The following is a 19,682-nucleotide window of genomic DNA, read 5'->3' on the forward strand; positions in this document are numbered from 1 at the left end:
CTCCAGCCTGGGCAACAGAGTGAGACTTCGTCTCAGAAAACAACAACAACAACAACAACAACAACAACAAAACAGAAAGGACATTCAGCAGCCCTCTGAGCTGCTCTGTCTGTGGAGTAACTATTCTTTATTATTTTACTTTCCTAAGAATTTATCTGGGATTAATTTGTATACAGGTAGAGAGCCTATCAAATTATTTATGCAGGTATATAGAAGGAAACAAAATACAAAATTTTTTATTTCTAAGTATTATTATTGATTAAAATACAGTTTCCTTCTTGTTCATGCAAATCATGACTATATTTTCTACATTTGTGCTTAAAAAGAAAAATAACCCCAATGACTACTCATTGTTAGAGACAACCCTAGTGTTTTCTCATGGAACATAGATGATTTCACAATAAATTAACATTAGACGAGGCTACTCTGAGACCAAGATGGGGCCAAACCAAAACAACAGCTCCTCATAATTATGTTCAAATGCAGACAAAATGATAATATGTCTAAATAACAAACAAAATATCCTCCTCTCCCAGTAACATAAGTAACTTCTGCTTTTCAGACTATTACATTTTTTTCTGCCTTCCTAACTTCTAGATAAAATTATTAAGACACTCATATAACCACCTCTACTTTTTCTACAATTCAGAACAAAATCATGCTTTATTGAATCTTCTCCAAATCCCTAAATATAAGCCCAAGCCTGTAAGAAGCCTGTATTTAAACCTTTTACTGAGAAGCTGTGTGTCCACACCTCCAAATCCCATGCTCTACTTGCTCCCTTGTTTCAGTGAGCCAATAAGCTCACTTTTGGTTCCACTGCACAGTGATCCTGCTTTCTTTGATTGAAAAGCATCAACATAAACAATGCTCCTGGATTTAAAAATGGAATTACGTTTTGATAAACCTCTTGTAAATTGAAAATATTGTAAATCAAAAGTGTTTTTTGATTTGTAAAGAAAAAATCAATTTTGATTTGTAATTCAAAATTGTTTGTTGATATCAAAAAACACTTTTGATTTATAATATTTTCAATTTATCACAAATTTTTCTGGATATAACACCATCTGCAGCCCAGGATTGTAGCAAATCTGCTGCAATTTTAAAGGAATTTTCACACCATTTTAAAGGAAATAAATTGTAGGTTGAACAATTATAAGTTGAGGGTTGTCTGCATTTGTAAGTTTTGAAATGTCCAATCCATTGATTTTATTTGTTTTGATAGCTTCTGTGTTGTTTTATTTCACAGAGGTAATTAACTTCCAGTATTTGAGAGATCAAAAAGCTAGCTATATATATTTATGACGGTATTTTTGCAGTAGATTCTTATGGAAATGTTTTATTGTTTACCAACTGAAATAAATGATGCTAATTGCTACTAGTTGGTGAATTTTTTCTTTAATTTTTAAAAAAAATTTGTGGGTACATAGTGTGTGTGTATATACATATACACATATGAGTTAAATGAGATGTTTTGACACAGATAATATGAAATAAGCACATCATGGAGAATGGGGTTTCCATGCTCTCAACCATTTGTCCTTTGAGTTACAAATAATCCAATTACACTCTTTATTTTAAAATGCACAATTAAGTTATTGATTATAGTCACCCTATTTGCTATCATATAATAAGTCTTATTTACTCTTTCTAACTACGTTTTTTGGTACTCATTAACCACCCCCACCTGCCTTCAGCGCCTCACTACCCTTCCCAGCTTCTGGTAATCATCTTTCTACTCTCTGTTTCCATGCATTCAATCGTTTAGATTTTTAGATCCCACAAATAAGTGAGAACACGCGATGTCTGTCTTTCTGTGCCTGGCTTATTTCATGTAACACAATGAACACCAGTTCCATCCATGTTGCAAATGACTCAATCACATTCTTTTTTATGGATTAGTAGCATTCCATTGTGAATGTGTACCACATTTTCTTTATCCATTCATCTGTTGATGGATACTTAGGTTGCTTCCAAATCTTAAACAGTGTTGCAACAAATATAGGAGTGCAGATATCTCTTCAGTCTACTGATTGCCTTTTTTGGGGGTGTCTACCTAGCAGTGGAATTGCTGGTTCATATGGTAGCTCAACTTTTTAGTGTTTTGAGGAACCTCCAAACTCTTCTCTATAGTGGTTGTACTGACTTATATTCTCACCAACAGTATATAAGAGTTCCCTTTTCTCCACATCCCCAGCATTTGCTATTGCCTGTCTTTGGATATAAGCCATTTTAACTGGAGTGAGATGATAGGTCATTATACTTTTTATTTGTATTTCTCTGATGATCAGTGATGTTGAGTACCTTTTCATATGCATGTTTGCTATTTGCATATCTTCTTTTGAGACATGTCTTAAAATCTTTTGCCCATTTTTTGATCGAATTGTCAGTTTTTTTTTTTTTTACTGTAGAGTAACTTGAGCTCTTTATGTGTTCTGGTTATTAATCTCCTGTCAGATGGATAGCTTGCAAATATTTTCTGCCATTCTTTGGGCTCTCTCTTCACTTTGTTGATTGTATCCTTTGCTGTGCAGATGCCTTTAAATTGATGTGTGGATCACATTTGTCCATTTGTACTTAGACTGCTTCTGCTTGTGGGGTATTGCTCAAGAAATTTTTGATCAAACTAGTGTCCTGGAGATTTCTCCAAAGTTTTCTTGTAGTAGTTTCACAGTTTGAGGTATTAGATTTAACTTGTTAATTCATTTTGATTTTATTTCTGTATATGGCAAGAGATAAGCATCTAGTTTCATTATTTGGCATATGAATGTCCAGTTTTCCTAGCACCAGATTGTCTTTTCCCTGGTGTATGTTCTTGGCACCTTAGTCAAAAATGAGATCACTGTAGGTGTGTGGATTTCTTTCTGGGTCCTTTATTCTATTTCATTGTTTTATGTGTCTGTTTTTATGCCAGTACCATACAGTTTAGGTTACTATAACTCTGTAGAATAATTTGAAGTCAGATGATGTGATTCCTCCAGTTTTGTTCTTTTTGCTTAAGATAGCTTTAGCTATTCTGGGACTTTTATGGTTTGGTATACATTTTAGAATTGTTTTTTCTATTTCTGTGAAGAATGTCATTAGCAGTTTCATAGGAATTGCATTGAATCTACACATTGCTGTAGCTAGTATAAACATTTTAACAATGTTGATTCTTCCAATCCATGGACATAAAATACTTTTCCATTTTAATTGTCTTCTTCAATTTCTTTCATGAACTATTTTCCATTTTTGTGACTCTTTTCAACTTCTTTTATAGTTTTCATTATAGATAACTTTCACATTTTTGGTTAAGTTAATTCCTAAGTGTCTAATTTTTATGTGTGGCTTTTACTAATAAAATTACCTTTTTACATTTCTTTTTCACATTATTTACTGTTGGCATATAGTAATGCTACTGATTATTGCCTGTATATTTTGTATTGTGCAACTTTACTGAAATTTGTTTATCAGTCCTAACAGTTTTCTTGTGGATTCTTTGGGTTTTTACAAATGTAAAATTGTATTATCTGCAAACAAGGATAATTTGACTTCTTCCTTTCAAATTTGGATGCCTAGTATTTCTTTCTCTTGTGTGATAGTTCTAGGTAGGACTTCCAGCACTATGTTGAATAATAATGGTGTTGGTAGGCATTCTCTTCGTGTTCTAGATTACAGAGGAAAGAATTTCAGTTTTTTCCCATTCAGTATGATATGAGCTGTGTGTCTATTGTATATGGCTATTATTATGTTGAGGTATGTTCCTTCTGTGCCCAATTTTTTAAATGTTTTTATCATGAAGGAATGTTGAATTTTATCAACTCTTTTTTCAGCAGCAAATGAAATGCTTTTTATCCCTCATTTTGTTGAAATGATGTAGTGCATTGATTTGCATTTTTTGAACCATTCTTGCATTTCCAGGGATAAATCCCATTTGGTCATGATGAATGATCTTTCTAATGTATGGTTGAATTTGGTTTCTAGTATATCATTGAGGATTTTTGCATCCACATTCACCAGAGATACTGGCCTGTAGTTTTCTTTGTGTCTTTTTTTACTCAGAAGAGAGATAAGAAAGGAAATTAGACCTATACCTGAATTACAGTCAGAATTCTAAAAATATTGGCTCTTAGTTGCCACTGGTGCTGGATATTAAGTAATGAGGCTCTGAGAGCAGTAATGACGAAGAAAAGACATTTGTGTGAGTTCATTTGACTGATTAGTGAACAAGTCACAAGTAACACACAATAAAACTCTAGAGCTGCAAGATTCAGCAGTGGAGAAAAGGTAAAGAGAGACATTTATGTGAACAAAAATACTTTACTCCATTTTCTGGGCATCATATAAACTTCCCAGTTTCTTGTGCTACCGTCAAGAATCCGAGCCCAACAAACTGAATGAAATATTCAAGCTGTGTTATTTTTAAATAATTTTCTTTATGAAGCATAACGTAATTACGCAAATCATATTTTTTAATGACTGACAAAATACAGAAAGTGTATGGCTTGAAGTATTTTTGAAAATTAACATGATTGTGTAACCACAAATCAAATCATGGAATATAATATTATCTACATCCTAAAGGCCTCTTATGCTGTGTCTCCATTGTGTCTCTCTCTTCCACAGAGTTAAAGATCACACTCACTTTTTTTTTTCTTGAGATGGAGTTTTGCTGTTTCCCAAGGTGGAGTGCAGTGGTGCAATTTCAGCTCACTACAACCAGTGCCTCCCAGGTTCAAGCAACTCTTCTGCCTCAGTAGCTCCTCCTGAGTAGCTGGGATTACAGGCCCCCACAACCACAACCCAGCTAATTTTTGTATTTTTAGCAGAGATGGGGTTTCACCATGTTGGCCAGGATGGTCTTGAACTCCTGACCTCAGTTGATCCACCTGCCTCAGCCTCCCAAAGTGCTGGGATTACAAGTGTGAGCCACTATGCCTGGCCAATCAGTCTCACTTCTAACATCATTAATTAAAGTTATCAGCTTTGGGAATCATAAAATAAGAATCATTTGTGTGTGGCTTCTTGTATTTGGTGTCACATCCAGGACATTCATCCATGTTGTGCCACATGGCAGCATTCTGTTCATTTTCACTGATGTTTAGTATACCATTTTACAAATATGAAAAAAGGCATTTGTCCATTCTCTTGATGATAGCCTTTCATCTATCATTGGTTTTTGTTACCGGTTTTTGGATATTTTAAATAATACTGTACTTTTTTTATTAGATAAAAATAAAATCATCGTTTGCTACAAATCCTCAAGAAAATTTAGTATTGTCATTTGTTTTAATTTAAGCATTCTGGTAGGTATGTAGTGATGCAGAATGGTGGTTTTAATTTGAAATTTTTTGACAACTAATAAGGTTGAATATTATTTCTAGTAGTTGGCCATAGAGATATCTTTTTTGTGAGTTCCCTACTCACATTTTATTCTATTGATTTGTCTTTTGCATATATTTAAACATATATACACACACACCTATATGTATATACACATGACATATATATGAGAGAAAATATATTAGAGAATGAATGATTTTTGATCTTAACAGATGATTTTTTATGTATGTGTTACAATGATCATATGATTTTCTTCTTTTTTTTCTTAATATTGTAAATTAGAAAGGATAATTTTTTCTTTAAATGTTAGAAAAAAATTGGTAAATTCATTTTGGCCTAGAGGAGTTTTCTTTAGGCAAATATTTTTCTTTTAGGTTTTTTTAAATATATGTATATGTGTGCATATGTTTGTGTGTGTGTGTACGTGTGCAAGTGTTTATGTATATGTTTTCAGATTTTCATTATGTGTCCATGCCTGCTTGGGTACAAGGTATTTTCTTTTAGGATTTTATTAATTACTTATAATTTTTCAAAAGTATAGTTTTAAATTTACTCATAATATTCTGTTATTATTATCATGTAAGTATCTGTAGTCTTTGTAGAAATGTCCTTTTTCATTCCTGATATGTGTAATTTTTTGTTTTACTCTTTTTTCTTATTAGTCTTACTAGATTTCTTTTAATTATCAAGTATGTATTATTCCCTTTATATTGTTTGCAGTGTATATCATTAATTTTTGTTCTTATTTTTATTATTTCTATTTCTCTATTTTCTTTGGTTTACTTTGAATTTCTATCCACAATTCATTTTAATAGATGTTTAGCTCACTTAAGTTTTTAAAAACTTTTTCAGAATAAACATACATTTTTTCTTGGCTACTGTCCTAGGTTTATCCACTACTATATTTAGTGTGCAATTTCATTTAATTTAAAATCACTTTCTCCTTTTTAATGTGATTCCTTTTTGACTTATGGATTATTTAGAAATGAGTCACTTAATTCATAAATGTATAAAATTTTTTTTTATTATGAGTGTCTTCTTACTATTATCAGAGAACATATTTCATTTATTGTAATTCTGTGACAAAAGTAATATTTGATTTATGGCAGAGCACGTGACCAGTTTGATAAATGTATTATATACACTGAAAGAAACTTGAATTTTGTAGTTTTAATGCAATATTATATAAATGTCAATTAGATAAAGTTGCAAATGTTATTTTTCAAATATACTATATTCTTTATGAGTATTTTGGTCTACTTTTACTATACCTTACTGAGAGATATGTGTGAAAATTTTTGAGTGTAATTGGAGATTTGCTCATTTCTCCTTTTATTAATATCCATCTGTTTTATGCATTTTGAGACCATGTTAATAACTGAATACATATTGAGATTAATAAAATTTTCCTGTGGATGGACATGTTTATCATTATGAAATATGCTTATTCATCTTAGTTATCATTCTTATATTAATTATACTTCTCATATAACATTGCAGGTATTCTAGCCTTCTTTTGGTTAATATTTGTCTGCTATAATTTCTTTGATCCTTTTAATTCAACTTTACAGTGCATATGTATTCAACTCTGTATCTCAAAAACAGCATTGAATTATGTATTTTTAATACAATTATAAATTTAGAAATTACTTAGTCTACTACTTTTTAATGTAGTTATTGATATATGTGGGTTTAAATATGCCACTTATTAATACATTTAGAAACAAAGTTGTCCCATATCTCTATGTTCTTTCTTCCTTTTTGGCTTTTATGTTAACCAATATTTTATTGTTATTATTATGGTATTATTTTCCACTTCTCTATTTTTATTTCATCGTTAGTTATATATTTTTGTATTAGCTGAAATAACTTTTAGATTAAGTCATATTTAAATAAGTAAAAAAAAAAACACCTTGGCACATTGTCTAATTTAAATTATTACTTTATCATCTATTACCGAATACAAAGACCTTTTAATTATATTTATTCTTTCAGCCTTTTATGTGATTTTGTCAGGTATTGTAATTCTTCATATATTTAAATCCTATTATTTGATAATCATCTTGATTTCCTTGCATATGCTCTTTTTCTTAGATGTATTAGATGCTGTGTTGCCTGCTGTGATAATTAATTTTATGCATCAATGTGACTAAGCCACAGAATACTCAGAAATCTGGCAGACATTATCCACAATGTGTCTGTGAGGGTGTTCTGGATCAGATTAACACTTTCAATCAATTGAAGACCTGAATGTAACAAAAAGACTGAGTAAAAAGGTACTCCTTTTTACTGACTACCTCAAACTGGGACAGCAGTCTTTTCCTGTCTTCTAACTTGAATCGAAACATCAAAACTTCTTGGGTGCCGAGTCTGCTGACTTTTGACCTGGAATCACACTATCAGCTGTCCTGTTTTTCAAGCTTTTGGACTCAAACTAGAACTTGTACCATTGGCTCTCCTGGTTGGCAGGCCTTTGGATTCAGACTGGTGTTACACCAGATTGTGGGACTTCTCAGCTTTTATAATGATGTGAGCCAACTCCTTATAATACATATGTCATATGAGGAAAATTTATTATAAGGAGTTGGCTGACACAATTTGAGGGGACTTCAAAAATTCATTAAAAATTCAAAGACAAAAATAAAGCATATCAACTTTATTGCTCAAACAAGCTCCATCAAGTTCAAGACACTATTTTAAGCAATCACACCAGCCATTTAGTCCATCCCTGAAGAACTAAGGGTCCTGGGAACTTAACCACATAAATACAGTCTTTTTTACTTTATTATCTAAAGTAAAAATGAGTACCCATTAAAGATTTTTTGGACATTAAGGAACAAAAAGAAGTCAGAAAGGACTAAATTAAAACTGTATGGTAGATACCTAATGACTTTCCATCAAAACTCTTATAAAAATACCCTTTTTTGATGATAGGAATGAGCAGAAGCATTATCATAGTAGAGGACTCTCTGGTGAAGCTTTCACAGGTGTTTTTCTGCTAAAACTTTCCGTTTCTTAAAGTACTCTCACAGGAAGCAATTGTCTCTCCAGAAAGCCAATAAATATTGGATATTCTCTTGGAATAAGGAAACTGAGGAAAGCGGATTGGGGAAGGGCCAAAAGCAAAAAGAGCACATATTCTCTGATGGAAATTAGCTTTAATCTGATCTCACTTTGTGCCCTAATCTGAGGCACAAAATATACATCAAATTGTCCTCTCCTGGAGGCAAGGGGTCCAGCTAGTTTTGGAGAATGCTCAAGCAAAGTGCCTTGAGGATTCCCCAAAACTGTTGCAATGACCTTTGCTCATGATAGCATTTGCTTTGTTTTGCTCATGCTATTGTTGCTTTGACTGGATCACTTCCAACTCTTGATAGCCATCACTATGTGCATTGTCTTCAGGATTATACTGGTAAAGCCATGTTTTATTTCCTGTTACAATTCTTCAAGTAAATGCTTAAGGATCTTGATCCTACTTGCTTTAAATTTCCATTGAAAGCTCTGCTCTTGTCTGCAGCCAATCTGGCTACAACAATTTTGGCACCCATCAAGTGGAAAGTTTGCTTAACTTCAGTTTTTTTAGTCAGAATTGTGTAGGTTGAATCAATTGAGATATCTTTGATATTGGCTATTGTTTCTGCTGTTAATCATTAATCTTCTTCAATTATGGCATAAACAAAATTAATTTCTTTTTCACAAATTGATATGAATGATCTGTTGCTGCAGGCTTCATCTTTAACATCATTTTGTCTCCCTTAAAATGAATTATCCATTTGTAAGCTGCTGATTTCTTTAGGTCATTGTTTCCATAAACTTTTCATAAAGGATTAATGATTACACCATTCTTCCACCCAAGCTTCACCATAAAATTGATGTTTGTTTTTGCTTCAATTTTTGCAAAATTTATATTGTACTAATAATGTCTTTTCAGACTGATATCTTACCCTTCTTAGTGCCTCATACTACATCTTGTTCAGATGTGTTATAATGAGTTAGTACAAATCTACTTTGGTGGAAAAAAATTGAAATACATGTATAGTTTTTAAAAAATATACGTTTTTCATAAAATTTTTGAATATCTCTCGTGTGTGTATGTGTATCTTTTGTATATATGTATATATATACACACAGACATATATAAGACATTTATTATACAGAATTAGTTCACATGATATATCTGTATTACTAGATATGTAGGTATACATATTTTCCTATTGGTTCTGTTTCTCTGAAAAACTCTAACTAATTTACCCACCCAGCTCATTTTTACTGGCATGTACACTCCTACAGCTCACAGCTTTATCCTTTATCTACAGAATTGTTGTTGACCAGATAGAACCATCTACTCCGGGAATTTCTGTCCAATTCCCCCAATCCTCATCCTTATCTTTTGACAATCAGCTGACAATTAACTGACATATTAATACCAATAGCTGAGCCCCTTTCTGTGAGGGAAGCCGATTTGATGTATGGTTGTGCTTCAATTTATCCAAATGAATCAGCTTAAAGCTAGTTTCCATCAGAGACTATGCACTTTCTTTGCTTTTGGCCCCTGCCAAGTGCACTTCTCTTATGCCAATAGTTTTCATAGAGAAGAGATTGGACTGTTAGACTTGGACTGGAGATATATGAATAGGGTCAGTTGAGAATTTTGAATCCTTAAGTTCCCCTGAATTCTCTGAGTCTATATTCTTAATTTCTTGTGTTTCTAATGTCTATTAATTTATACTGTAACATTAGAATTTGTACTTGATTCTACTTTATTGATCAACTTCCCTGCTGGAATTCCTTTTTATTTATTTTCTTGAAGATGTTAGTATTATTTATATTAAATTTGTGTTTGTTAACTGCAATGCATAATTTTTCTGAGGGTCTGTTTCGGTTATCTATTTACTTTCTCTTGCTTTTGGTACTTTATGACTGATAATTTGTGATTAAATGCTTGGCATTATGTATGAAAAACTCCAGTAGGGTAATTTTGATCAAGAGATCAAAAGAAGGGATAAAAATGTCACAAAATGGCCTCTATAAAAAACATATTAGAGAGGTTTTTGTAAAGATGTTTGTCATAACAATGAATAAATAAGTCTAGCTATGAACAAAGATGATGTTGTGGTCCAAAGAAAATTACCAGACACCTAAACTAGTCATTGAAGGGTTGGAAAGAAGTGTTGAATGTAGATAATTGCAAAAAAGAAATAGTAATTTTGTGGTTTGTGATAACAGTGAATAGCTGATAACTACAATTCTATCAAGACTTTGTAGAGCAGTCCCAAACCACAAATACATTCAGGGGCTATATAGGAAGTAACATGACAGATTTCACTCAGCAATGCAAGCAGACTCTAAGTATAGGGTTTGTTGTTTGTCACAGCAGGAGAATGGAGCCTTAGGTAGTTCTGCCAAGCCCCACTCATTATAGTGATGGCCACTCTGTTGAGATTAATTTAAAAGCCATTTTTAAGGGATTCTTATAGTGATGGGATTTGCTGTCTATTTCTTGAAACCAAAAACAATCTTTAATTTTTTTGTCTGTGTACTTTTTCTAACTGGTATTATTTGACAACTCTGAGCCAAACAATAAAATAACAGCAGTTTAAGACAATGTGTATGCATATATATATAGCATCCATATGGTTATTCTTAGTTTTATTATACATACGTGTTAATATATATGTATAGTATGTATGCTATATATGTATAAATCTGTGTCTGTGCATGTGTGCATATACAGGGATATATATATATATGCACACACACACACATATATGTATGTATAATGGTAAGCATCTTACAACGACCTACCATCTTAACAAACTAATAACTATTCATTCCAAAATGTGAGACTGAGTAATCATGCAATGGATAAATAGATAAATCACCTGTCATCAAAAATCATGACTGTATATGATTCCTTTATTGTTATAATTTTAACATATATGTCAGGAAACAAGTACTGATTGACTGACTACAGTGGAACATACACTGTCCTTTATTTTTATTTATTTACATTTTGAGACAGGGTCTTACTCTGTTACCCAGGCTGGAGTGCAGTGGCATGATCAGAGTTCAATGTAACTTTAAACTCTTGGGTTCAAGCAATCCTCCCACTTCAGCCTCCCAAGTAGCTGGGACTACAGGCACACAACACCATGCTTGGCTTTTGTTGTTGTTGTTCTTGTTCTTGTTGTTGTTATTGAGACAAAGGTCTCTCTATGCTGCCCAGTCTGGCCTCAAACAATCCCCCTGCTTCAGCCTCCTAAAGAACTAAGATTACAAACATAAGCTACCATGCTGATTCTTATAGTGTTCTTTAAAATGAGGATAGAACCAGCACTACCCCAAATCAAATAGCAACTGTATGTAAATTGAGACACATTGCTGCCATCTTCCAGAATGTGTTGGTAATAATTAAAAAAAAAACAGGATGCTTCTAATGTTAATGTTACTCCTTAGAAAAGTGAGATGCAGAAGCTGTAAAAGCTATATGCTTAAGCCCTTATGGAATGACTAACTCATCCCAATTTTCCAAGGACATTTCCAATTTTAGCACTGAAAACTTACATCCAGGGAACTGTGTAGTTCTAGGCCAACCAGGATGGCTGGTCACCCTACTGGAAATAGTGGGGTAAAAGATAAAGCTTCTTTCTTTAAAACCTTACATTTAAGTTTTCAAAACCCACAATTAAATATAAAGAAATATGTAAAATGCATGGTTCAAAGTACAGATAAATTAGTTATGTAGTGAAAAAGATCAAAATTCAGGATAACGCAAGATTTTGGTTGTAGCTTTAGGGAGTGCTAACTTTGAGATTAAGAGAAGAAACAAATAATAATTCCATTTTGATTAAATGTCTAAACCAGTGTCTCAAGTCAGCCTCAATAAAGAAAGAAGTGCATTAGAAAAGCACAAAAGACTTCATTCTATTTTCAGATTTGTCAATAGTCAGCTGTGTGACCCTGAATAAGCCACTTAACTTTACTGAGTCTGAATTTCTTCACCTTAAATTACAGAAGATGAGCAATATAATCTTTGTGGTTCTTTCTTGGTCTAAAATGATAAAATAACCTTCCCAGTCAAGATTTAAATTTTTCCAACTTTATCTTCAGACATAATAAACATCAGGTCATCTGTTTCTGTCTAGTTGCTACTCAAACAGTTAATAAGTAAAAAAAATGGCCTTTTGCCTTTTGGATGTTATTTATTGTTCATCAGAAGTTGTATGGTGAATAGAAATGTATTATTATGTCACATTTTACTTGCTGGGAAGGAATATTAACTAATAATGGAAATGTTTAAAGCACAATGCATTTGTACAAAAGAGTTTGCCTTCTGCACAAAACTGATGAGGGATTTTTGAACTAGTTCATTTCCTCCTTATGACTTCTTAAAAAAGATTTCCACTTGCTGGGCAATCATTTAAAGAGCAAAGTGAAGTTTATAGTTTATATCCCTTGTGGCGTATATTGAGGGGGCAAAGAGTTTCTCAGTGGTGGGATATTTAAAGCCATTTTATACTGCAGTGATCATAAGCAATTATCTCCCCAGTGATTGCTCTTCCAGGGCTTTTTTCACTATACCGACTTATTAAGCCCATGAGGTTTTGAATCCAATAATCTGGTTTGAAACCAGTTCAGTTACTTACTCATTTTGACACTGTAGACAGGCTTGTTACTTTTTATAAAATAGATAAAATTTCCCATATCACAGGGTTATTTGAAGCTTCAGTGTGATAATATAGATAAAATGCTAAGTATGGTACTTGAAACATACTAGCTGTGCAATAAATGTTTGCTGGAACTGTGATTATTTTAAGATTCAAAACAAGCTCTATAGATAAATTAATAATAAAGCAGTGGCATGCCATTTGGCACTACTGAGCAATCTTTTAATATACCTAAGCCAATTTTATCTATTATGCAAGGTATTTATAAGTGTCATAAATTTCATCGTGGTCAGTAAATTAGACTTTGGATTTCACCTATTTCAGATAATAGCTGACTCAGTTCTAAGTGTTCACAGGTGCACACAACGAAGTACTTACTTTTAGTTGGGAGTAAGTGTACATCGGGTAAACATAAAGTGGATGCTAGAAACATTAAATACGTAAACTTTAGATATGAGTTTAACCTAAATAGTTGACATGAAATATAAAATAGAATAGTTTTTAGAAAAAAATGGGGCTGTCATAGAATATAGGTAAAGTCAATTCTTTTTTATCTTTGTTTTAATTATGCTAACAAAAGTGTTCCTCAGAAGGAAATTTTTACGTGAGTCAATTGATTTTATAAAGGAGATAAATAGTTTTCAAAACACAGGCTCAAAATCAACATCTTAAACTTTATAAGAGCTTTGCCGTATCTAAGTTTGAAGATTATTGTCTTATAGACACAAACAATGATTAAAAGCAAATGAAATAACTCACAGAATTTCTTTCATGATACAGAGTAGAATTCACACAAGCTACTTTACATTTTATATTGTTTACAGGTTGGGTAGAAAAGAAAGTGAAATTTTGAAAATTTAATATCTAAATTTGTGTTTTAAGGAGATTTAGCTCTCTATGACCCAATGGTATTGCTTAAGTCTTCAAGTCATCACTAACCTTTCCTATTTCAACAATACAAGATTTAGAGTGCATTCATATCATATTGCTATTCCAAGAAGCAAGATATTTTATGATCATATAAATGCCTCATTTCCAGAAAATATGTAGAATATCTTTTAGAATATAATTACTCTAGGTCTCAGTAGAATAATTGAACAATGAAAGAAAGTTTACATGGAAAAATGAAAAAAAAATTAAAGTTTTTATATTGTTAAATTTTTTTCTATGTGTTAATACATAAGAGTCTACTCCCTTTCTTTTTTCTGACCCTTAGAAATTTCCAACATTTTACTTTTCTTCTATAGAACGTACATATTTATTAATGTTTCCATCATATAAAAAATGGTATGTAACCTCTTGGAAAGTTGTCACTAAAGACAAATTGTTGGTACATATGAAGGAAATACAGTGAATTCAAGGAAAGAAAAACTGTATCCTTTTTATGCTTAGAGCATTATCAAGTTTTAAAGGATTTCCATGTCTTCTCAATAAAGTTCTTCAGATACAGATCATTTCTGTGCGAATAGGATATCCCTTTACAATTATTCTTGGGATTTCTTGATATCTTTTACTCATGCATATGAGAGAGAGGGCAGTTAGAGTTTTGTAGGTTGTGCTTTAGCTTTACCGAAGGTAATATCGCACATAGAATTAGATTAAGTGATCAGCACCTGAAAAAATAAAAAATAATGTACAAATGTAAATAGTTACACCTGCAATTAGATTGACAATGGTAATGCATATCATTATTTATCTATTCTTTCGAATATAGTAATAGTGGTAAAGAAATGAAGAAGACAATGCCGTCCTTGAAAATATCTCAGCTTAGTACAAGTTTTATTAACTCCTAAGGCAAGTATATATATCAAAACACTTTATATTTAATATATAATATTCTGCATATACATATATCCCCTTTATGTGTATTATATACTTATATATTTTATGTTTAATCATATGGTATGTAAAATATCTAAATTTTACATGTAAGTATTTTTAACATTTCATAATTTATAAAACATTTGTTACATGTCAGGAATGTAGCACACTTACACTGTTCTAACAATCATAACATTAAATGGCATATATTACTATCTTGATTTCTTTTGAGATTTAAAAAATGGGATTTTTAGGAAGCTTAGAAAATTCCCAAGTGCACTTCTTGTAGAAATATGTTACGGTTTCCTGATTTTGAAGCACTATACTCTGTTATCTTATGCTATATTATTAAGAATTAAATGGTTATATTTGAAGTTTGGCTTATGACAATAGTATTCAGACCTGGAACTTAATCAAAATCACCTGGGGACCTATTAAATATACATTTTCTCTTGCACCAATTCAGTTTTAATAAACTCTGACTGTGCAATCATAGAATATGCAATTTTAAAAGACTCCCCAGGTGACTGTGATGTACTGATAAGTGTGAAAACCCCTCAGTCTTACTTTTTGAAACTCTAATTATCATATTCCATTCAAAATTTGGCACCTCAATATATTAAGTTACACATACATATAGTCTCAGTAAGAACATTGAGGTCAGGTGCAGTGGCTCACTCCTGTAATCTCAGCACTTTGGGAGGCCCAGGAGGGTGGATCACGAGGTCAGGAGTTCAAGACCAGCCTGGCCAACATTGTGAAATCCTGTCTCTACTACAAATACAAAAATTAGCTGCACATGGTGGTGGGTGCCTGTAATTCCAGCTACTCGGGAGGCTGAGGCAGAGAATTGCTTGAACCTGGGAGGCGGAGGTTGCAGTGAGCTGAGATTGTGCCACTGTACTCCAGCCTGGGTGACAGGACGAGACTCTGTCTCAAAATGGCTCACGCCTGTAATCTCAGCACTTTGGGAGTCCAAGGTGGGTGGATCATGAGGTCAAGAGTTAGAGACCATACTGGCCAACATGGTGAAACCCTGTCTCTACTAAATACAAAAATTAGCCAGGCATGGTGTCACGCACCTGTAGTCCCAGCTACTCGGGAGGCTGAAGCAGGAGAATTGCTTGAATCTGGGAGGCAGAGGTTGCAGTGAGCTGAGATTGCACCACTGCATTGCCAATAGAGTGAGACTCCATTAAAAAAAAAATCATTGAAATTGAAACAATGTTCACAGCATATATGCTTTTTACATCTAAAATGTAGTATGATGATAGTGACCCAAAAAACTCAAGCAATTGTTTTTCTGACTTCATTGACAATTTCCTGCTAATAAGAAAAAATAGGGATGTCCAAGAAAAACACCACTAGGATTTGCATTAGACAAAGACTCAAATTATGTTATTTTGTTTTATTTTAAATGCAGCGTACTGTGAATTTCATTTCCATATTAAAAAGACAATATTTACTTACATAGCAATGTACAATTACATAGCAATGTACAATTATCAAAACTAAGAGATCAAGGTCACTACAATATTATTAACTAAACTATTTTGTTTTGATTTCAGCATTTTTTTTTACTGAAATACTTTTTATGTTTCAAGATCAACTCATGACCAACTATATTGTTTAGATTTTATGTCCAATTAGTGTTCCCCATTCAGTGAATGTTCCATAATGTTTACTAGTTATTCTTTTCCGTGATACTTTTGAAGAGTATTGGCCAATTATTTTGGTAAATGTTTTTCAATTTTAGTTTATTTTTATGATACAATCATGTGCCACATAATGAAATTTTGGTCAACAACAGACTACATGTACAACATTGGACAGTGGTCCAATCAGATTATAATGAAGCTGCCCTATATAGGTGTACTTATCAGGGGAAACCCCACCCCTGATGTTTATTGTGGGTTATTTTCTATTCCCTAAACGTCCTGCCTGGTCTGAGAAATATAGGGAAAGAACACAAAAGAGAGAAATTTTAAAGCTGGATGTTCAGGGGAGATATCACATGTCAGCAGTTTCCATGATGTTCTCTGAGCCATAAAACCAGCAAGTTTTTATTAGAGATTTTCAAAAGGGGAGGGAGTGCATAAATAGGGTGGGTCACAGAGATCACATACTTTACAAGGTAATAAAATACACAAAACAAGTGGAGGCAGGATGAGATCACAGGACCACAGGCGGGGGCGAAATTAAAATTGCTAATGAAGTTTCGGGCACACATTGTCATTGATAACATCTTATTAGGAGACAGGGTTTGAGAGCAGACAACCTGTCTGACCAAAATTTATTAGGCGGGAATTTCCTTGTCCTAATAAGCCTGGCAGCGCTACAGGACACAGGGGCTTATTTCATCCCCTCGGCTTTGACCATAAAAGGTGGCCTTAAGGGGGCCATCTGTAGACCTACCCTCAGGGCGTATTCTCTTTCTCAGGGATGTTCCTTGCTGAGAAAAAGAATTCAGCAATAGTTATCCTATTTGCCTTTGAAACAAGAGAAATATGGCTCTGTTCCATCCAGCTCACCAGCAGTCAGAAGTCTTATCTCTCTTGTTTCCTTTAATATTGCTGTTATCCCGTTCTTTTTTCAAGATGCCCAGATGTTATATTCTTCACACACACATGCTCTACAAACAATTTGTGCAGTTAATGCAATCATCACAGGGTCTGAGGTGACATATATCCTCTGCAGCTTACAAAGAAGATGATAGGGTTAAGATAGTAAAGACAGGCATAGGAAATCACAAGGGTATTGATTGGGGAAGTGATAAGTGTCCGTGAAATCTCCACAATTTATGTTCAGAGATTGCAGTAAAGACAGGCATAAGAAATTATAAAAGTATTAATTTGGAGAACTAATAAATGTCCATGAAATATTCACAATGTATGTTCTTCTGCCGCGGCTTCAGCCAGTCCCTTCGTTCGGGGTCCCTGATTTCCCGCAACAGTATTGTTTAATTTTTCCACTGTATTTTTACCATACCTTTAAATTTTAGGTATATATAGACAGATAGATACTTCCATTGTGTTACAGTTGCCTACAGTATTCATCACAGTATCATGCTGTGCAGGTTAGTAGCCTGGAGCAATAGACTTTATCATATTTCGTAGGTGTGCAGTAGGCTATACCATCTGGATTTGTGTAACCATGCTCGTTGATGTTCACAGTATGAAAATCTACCAGTGAATGTCTTAAAATGTATCTTGGTGGTGAATGCCTGACTGTATATCTTTTTCATCCTGTTGTATTTAAGCCATATGTATTTTTATGTGTTTAATTGGTTTCTTATATATAACATACCATTGGATCTTGCTTTGAAAGATGGAAAATTTCTTTTAATTGGTACATTGGATTACTTATACTTTAATTTAGTTATTAATAAATAGTTTAAATCTATCATCTTTTGAATTTCTTGTGAGACAGTTTTAATGTTTGTGTCAAGAAAAATGGACTTGAATCTATTATTTCTGAGGATAACTGTGACTCTTATAAGAGGTTGTTTTATTCTGTATTTTATAAGTCTCTCTCTATTTTGTTTCTTTGTTTTTGTTTTTTTACTGATGGCCAGAAATCTTCTAGAGGAGAGTAGAAATTCAGGATAAATACATAGTTTTTATTGCCTGGAAATGAATACTTATTTTCTTTTAGGCCTCTAGGATATGGATTTGTATTAATCTAGTTAACAGTTATTATCATTATTTTAAGCAATCAGATACATATTTTTAAATGCACAAATGAGAAAAATATTTTTATATTTACATTAAATGTATAATTTCCTGTGCTCTTCACTCCATTATGTAGATTCGGTTTTCCATCTGAGATCATTTACCTGTTGCCTAAAACAATAAATTTAACATTTCTTATAGTGCCAATCGACTGACAATATATTTTCTCACCTTCTATTTGTCTGAAGAAGTCTTTATTTCAAGACCTTTAGTTTTTTAATATATTTTTTCTGAATTTAGAAATATAGGTCGAATTTTTTCTTCTACTACTTTAAAGATGCTATTCTATTGATTTCACATGTCCATATTTTCTCATAAATTGTCTGCTGACATTATCTTTTTTCCTTTGAATGAAATGTTATCTGTTTTCACTGATTGTCTATAACATTTTCTTTTTTCACTGATTTTATGCGATTTAATCGGAAAATATTTGCATATGATTTCCTCAGATATCTTATTCTTTCCTTCTGTCTGCTCCCTCTTCTGTTTGAACTCCTAATCTATGTGAGAAACTTAATATCATCCCACTAGTCACAGAGGTTTGTTTTCCATTTTAATCTTTTCTCTTTCTGCGCTTATTTTTGATATTTCTTGTTAAGTCTTAAATACCACCGATTTTTTTCCAAAGTGTCTAATCTGCCCTAATCTTTTCCAGTAACTCTTTCAGTTCAGTATTGCATTTTTTATCATTACAAGTTCCTTTGGTTATTTTTATTACTTCCATTTTATACTTGTCTTCATTTATTTTCTTTTGAATATTTAAATGTAATATAATACATAAAATATTATATATGCACACAATAAGTCTGCACTTGAGGTAGTTGATAGGTTCTTGGAAACTGCAAATTTAAGTGAAACTATATATATAACAGAAACATTTTTCTTCTCACTGATGTTATGACAAAATTACATTAAATGAAATTACGTTATTTGAAAACCTGCTATATGTTATTTCTCTTAAAGTTGCAGTTGTCAAGAACCAATTATTGATGTCAAGTAAGAATTTATCATGATATATTTAAAATAGTTTTAAAAAACCTTTTTTTCCCTAAATTAATTCTCTTCATTGGTACTATGTCCCATAAATTATAGCCCCTTTCTGCCTCCCCAAACACCGGTGTCTTTCTGCTCAACATAGCTG

The 19,682-nt window shown here is 32.6% G+C and overlaps 1 long non-coding RNA gene across 4 annotated transcripts in view; it reads left to right on the forward strand.

The window, feature by feature from the left end:
• LOC117089727 overlaps nucleotides 1–19,682 on the forward strand; it is a 106,288-nt gene that overhangs the window by 12,538 nt on the left and 74,068 nt on the right. The window contains exon 2 of one of the 4 annotated variants that reach the window (XR_004439723.1): nucleotides 7,417–7,598. The exons of the other annotated variants lie outside the window; for them this stretch is intronic. This is a non-coding gene — a long non-coding RNA (uncharacterized LOC117089727). The remainder of the gene's footprint in view (nucleotides 1–7,416; nucleotides 7,599–19,682) is intronic. 4 annotated transcript variants of the gene reach the window in all.

This window comes from Trachypithecus francoisi, unplaced genomic scaffold (assembly GCF_009764315.1).
Source record: "Trachypithecus francoisi isolate TF-2019V2 unplaced genomic scaffold, Tfra_2.0 Lachesis_group11, whole genome shotgun sequence".
NCBI lineage: Eukaryota > Metazoa > Chordata > Mammalia > Primates > Cercopithecidae > Trachypithecus > Trachypithecus francoisi.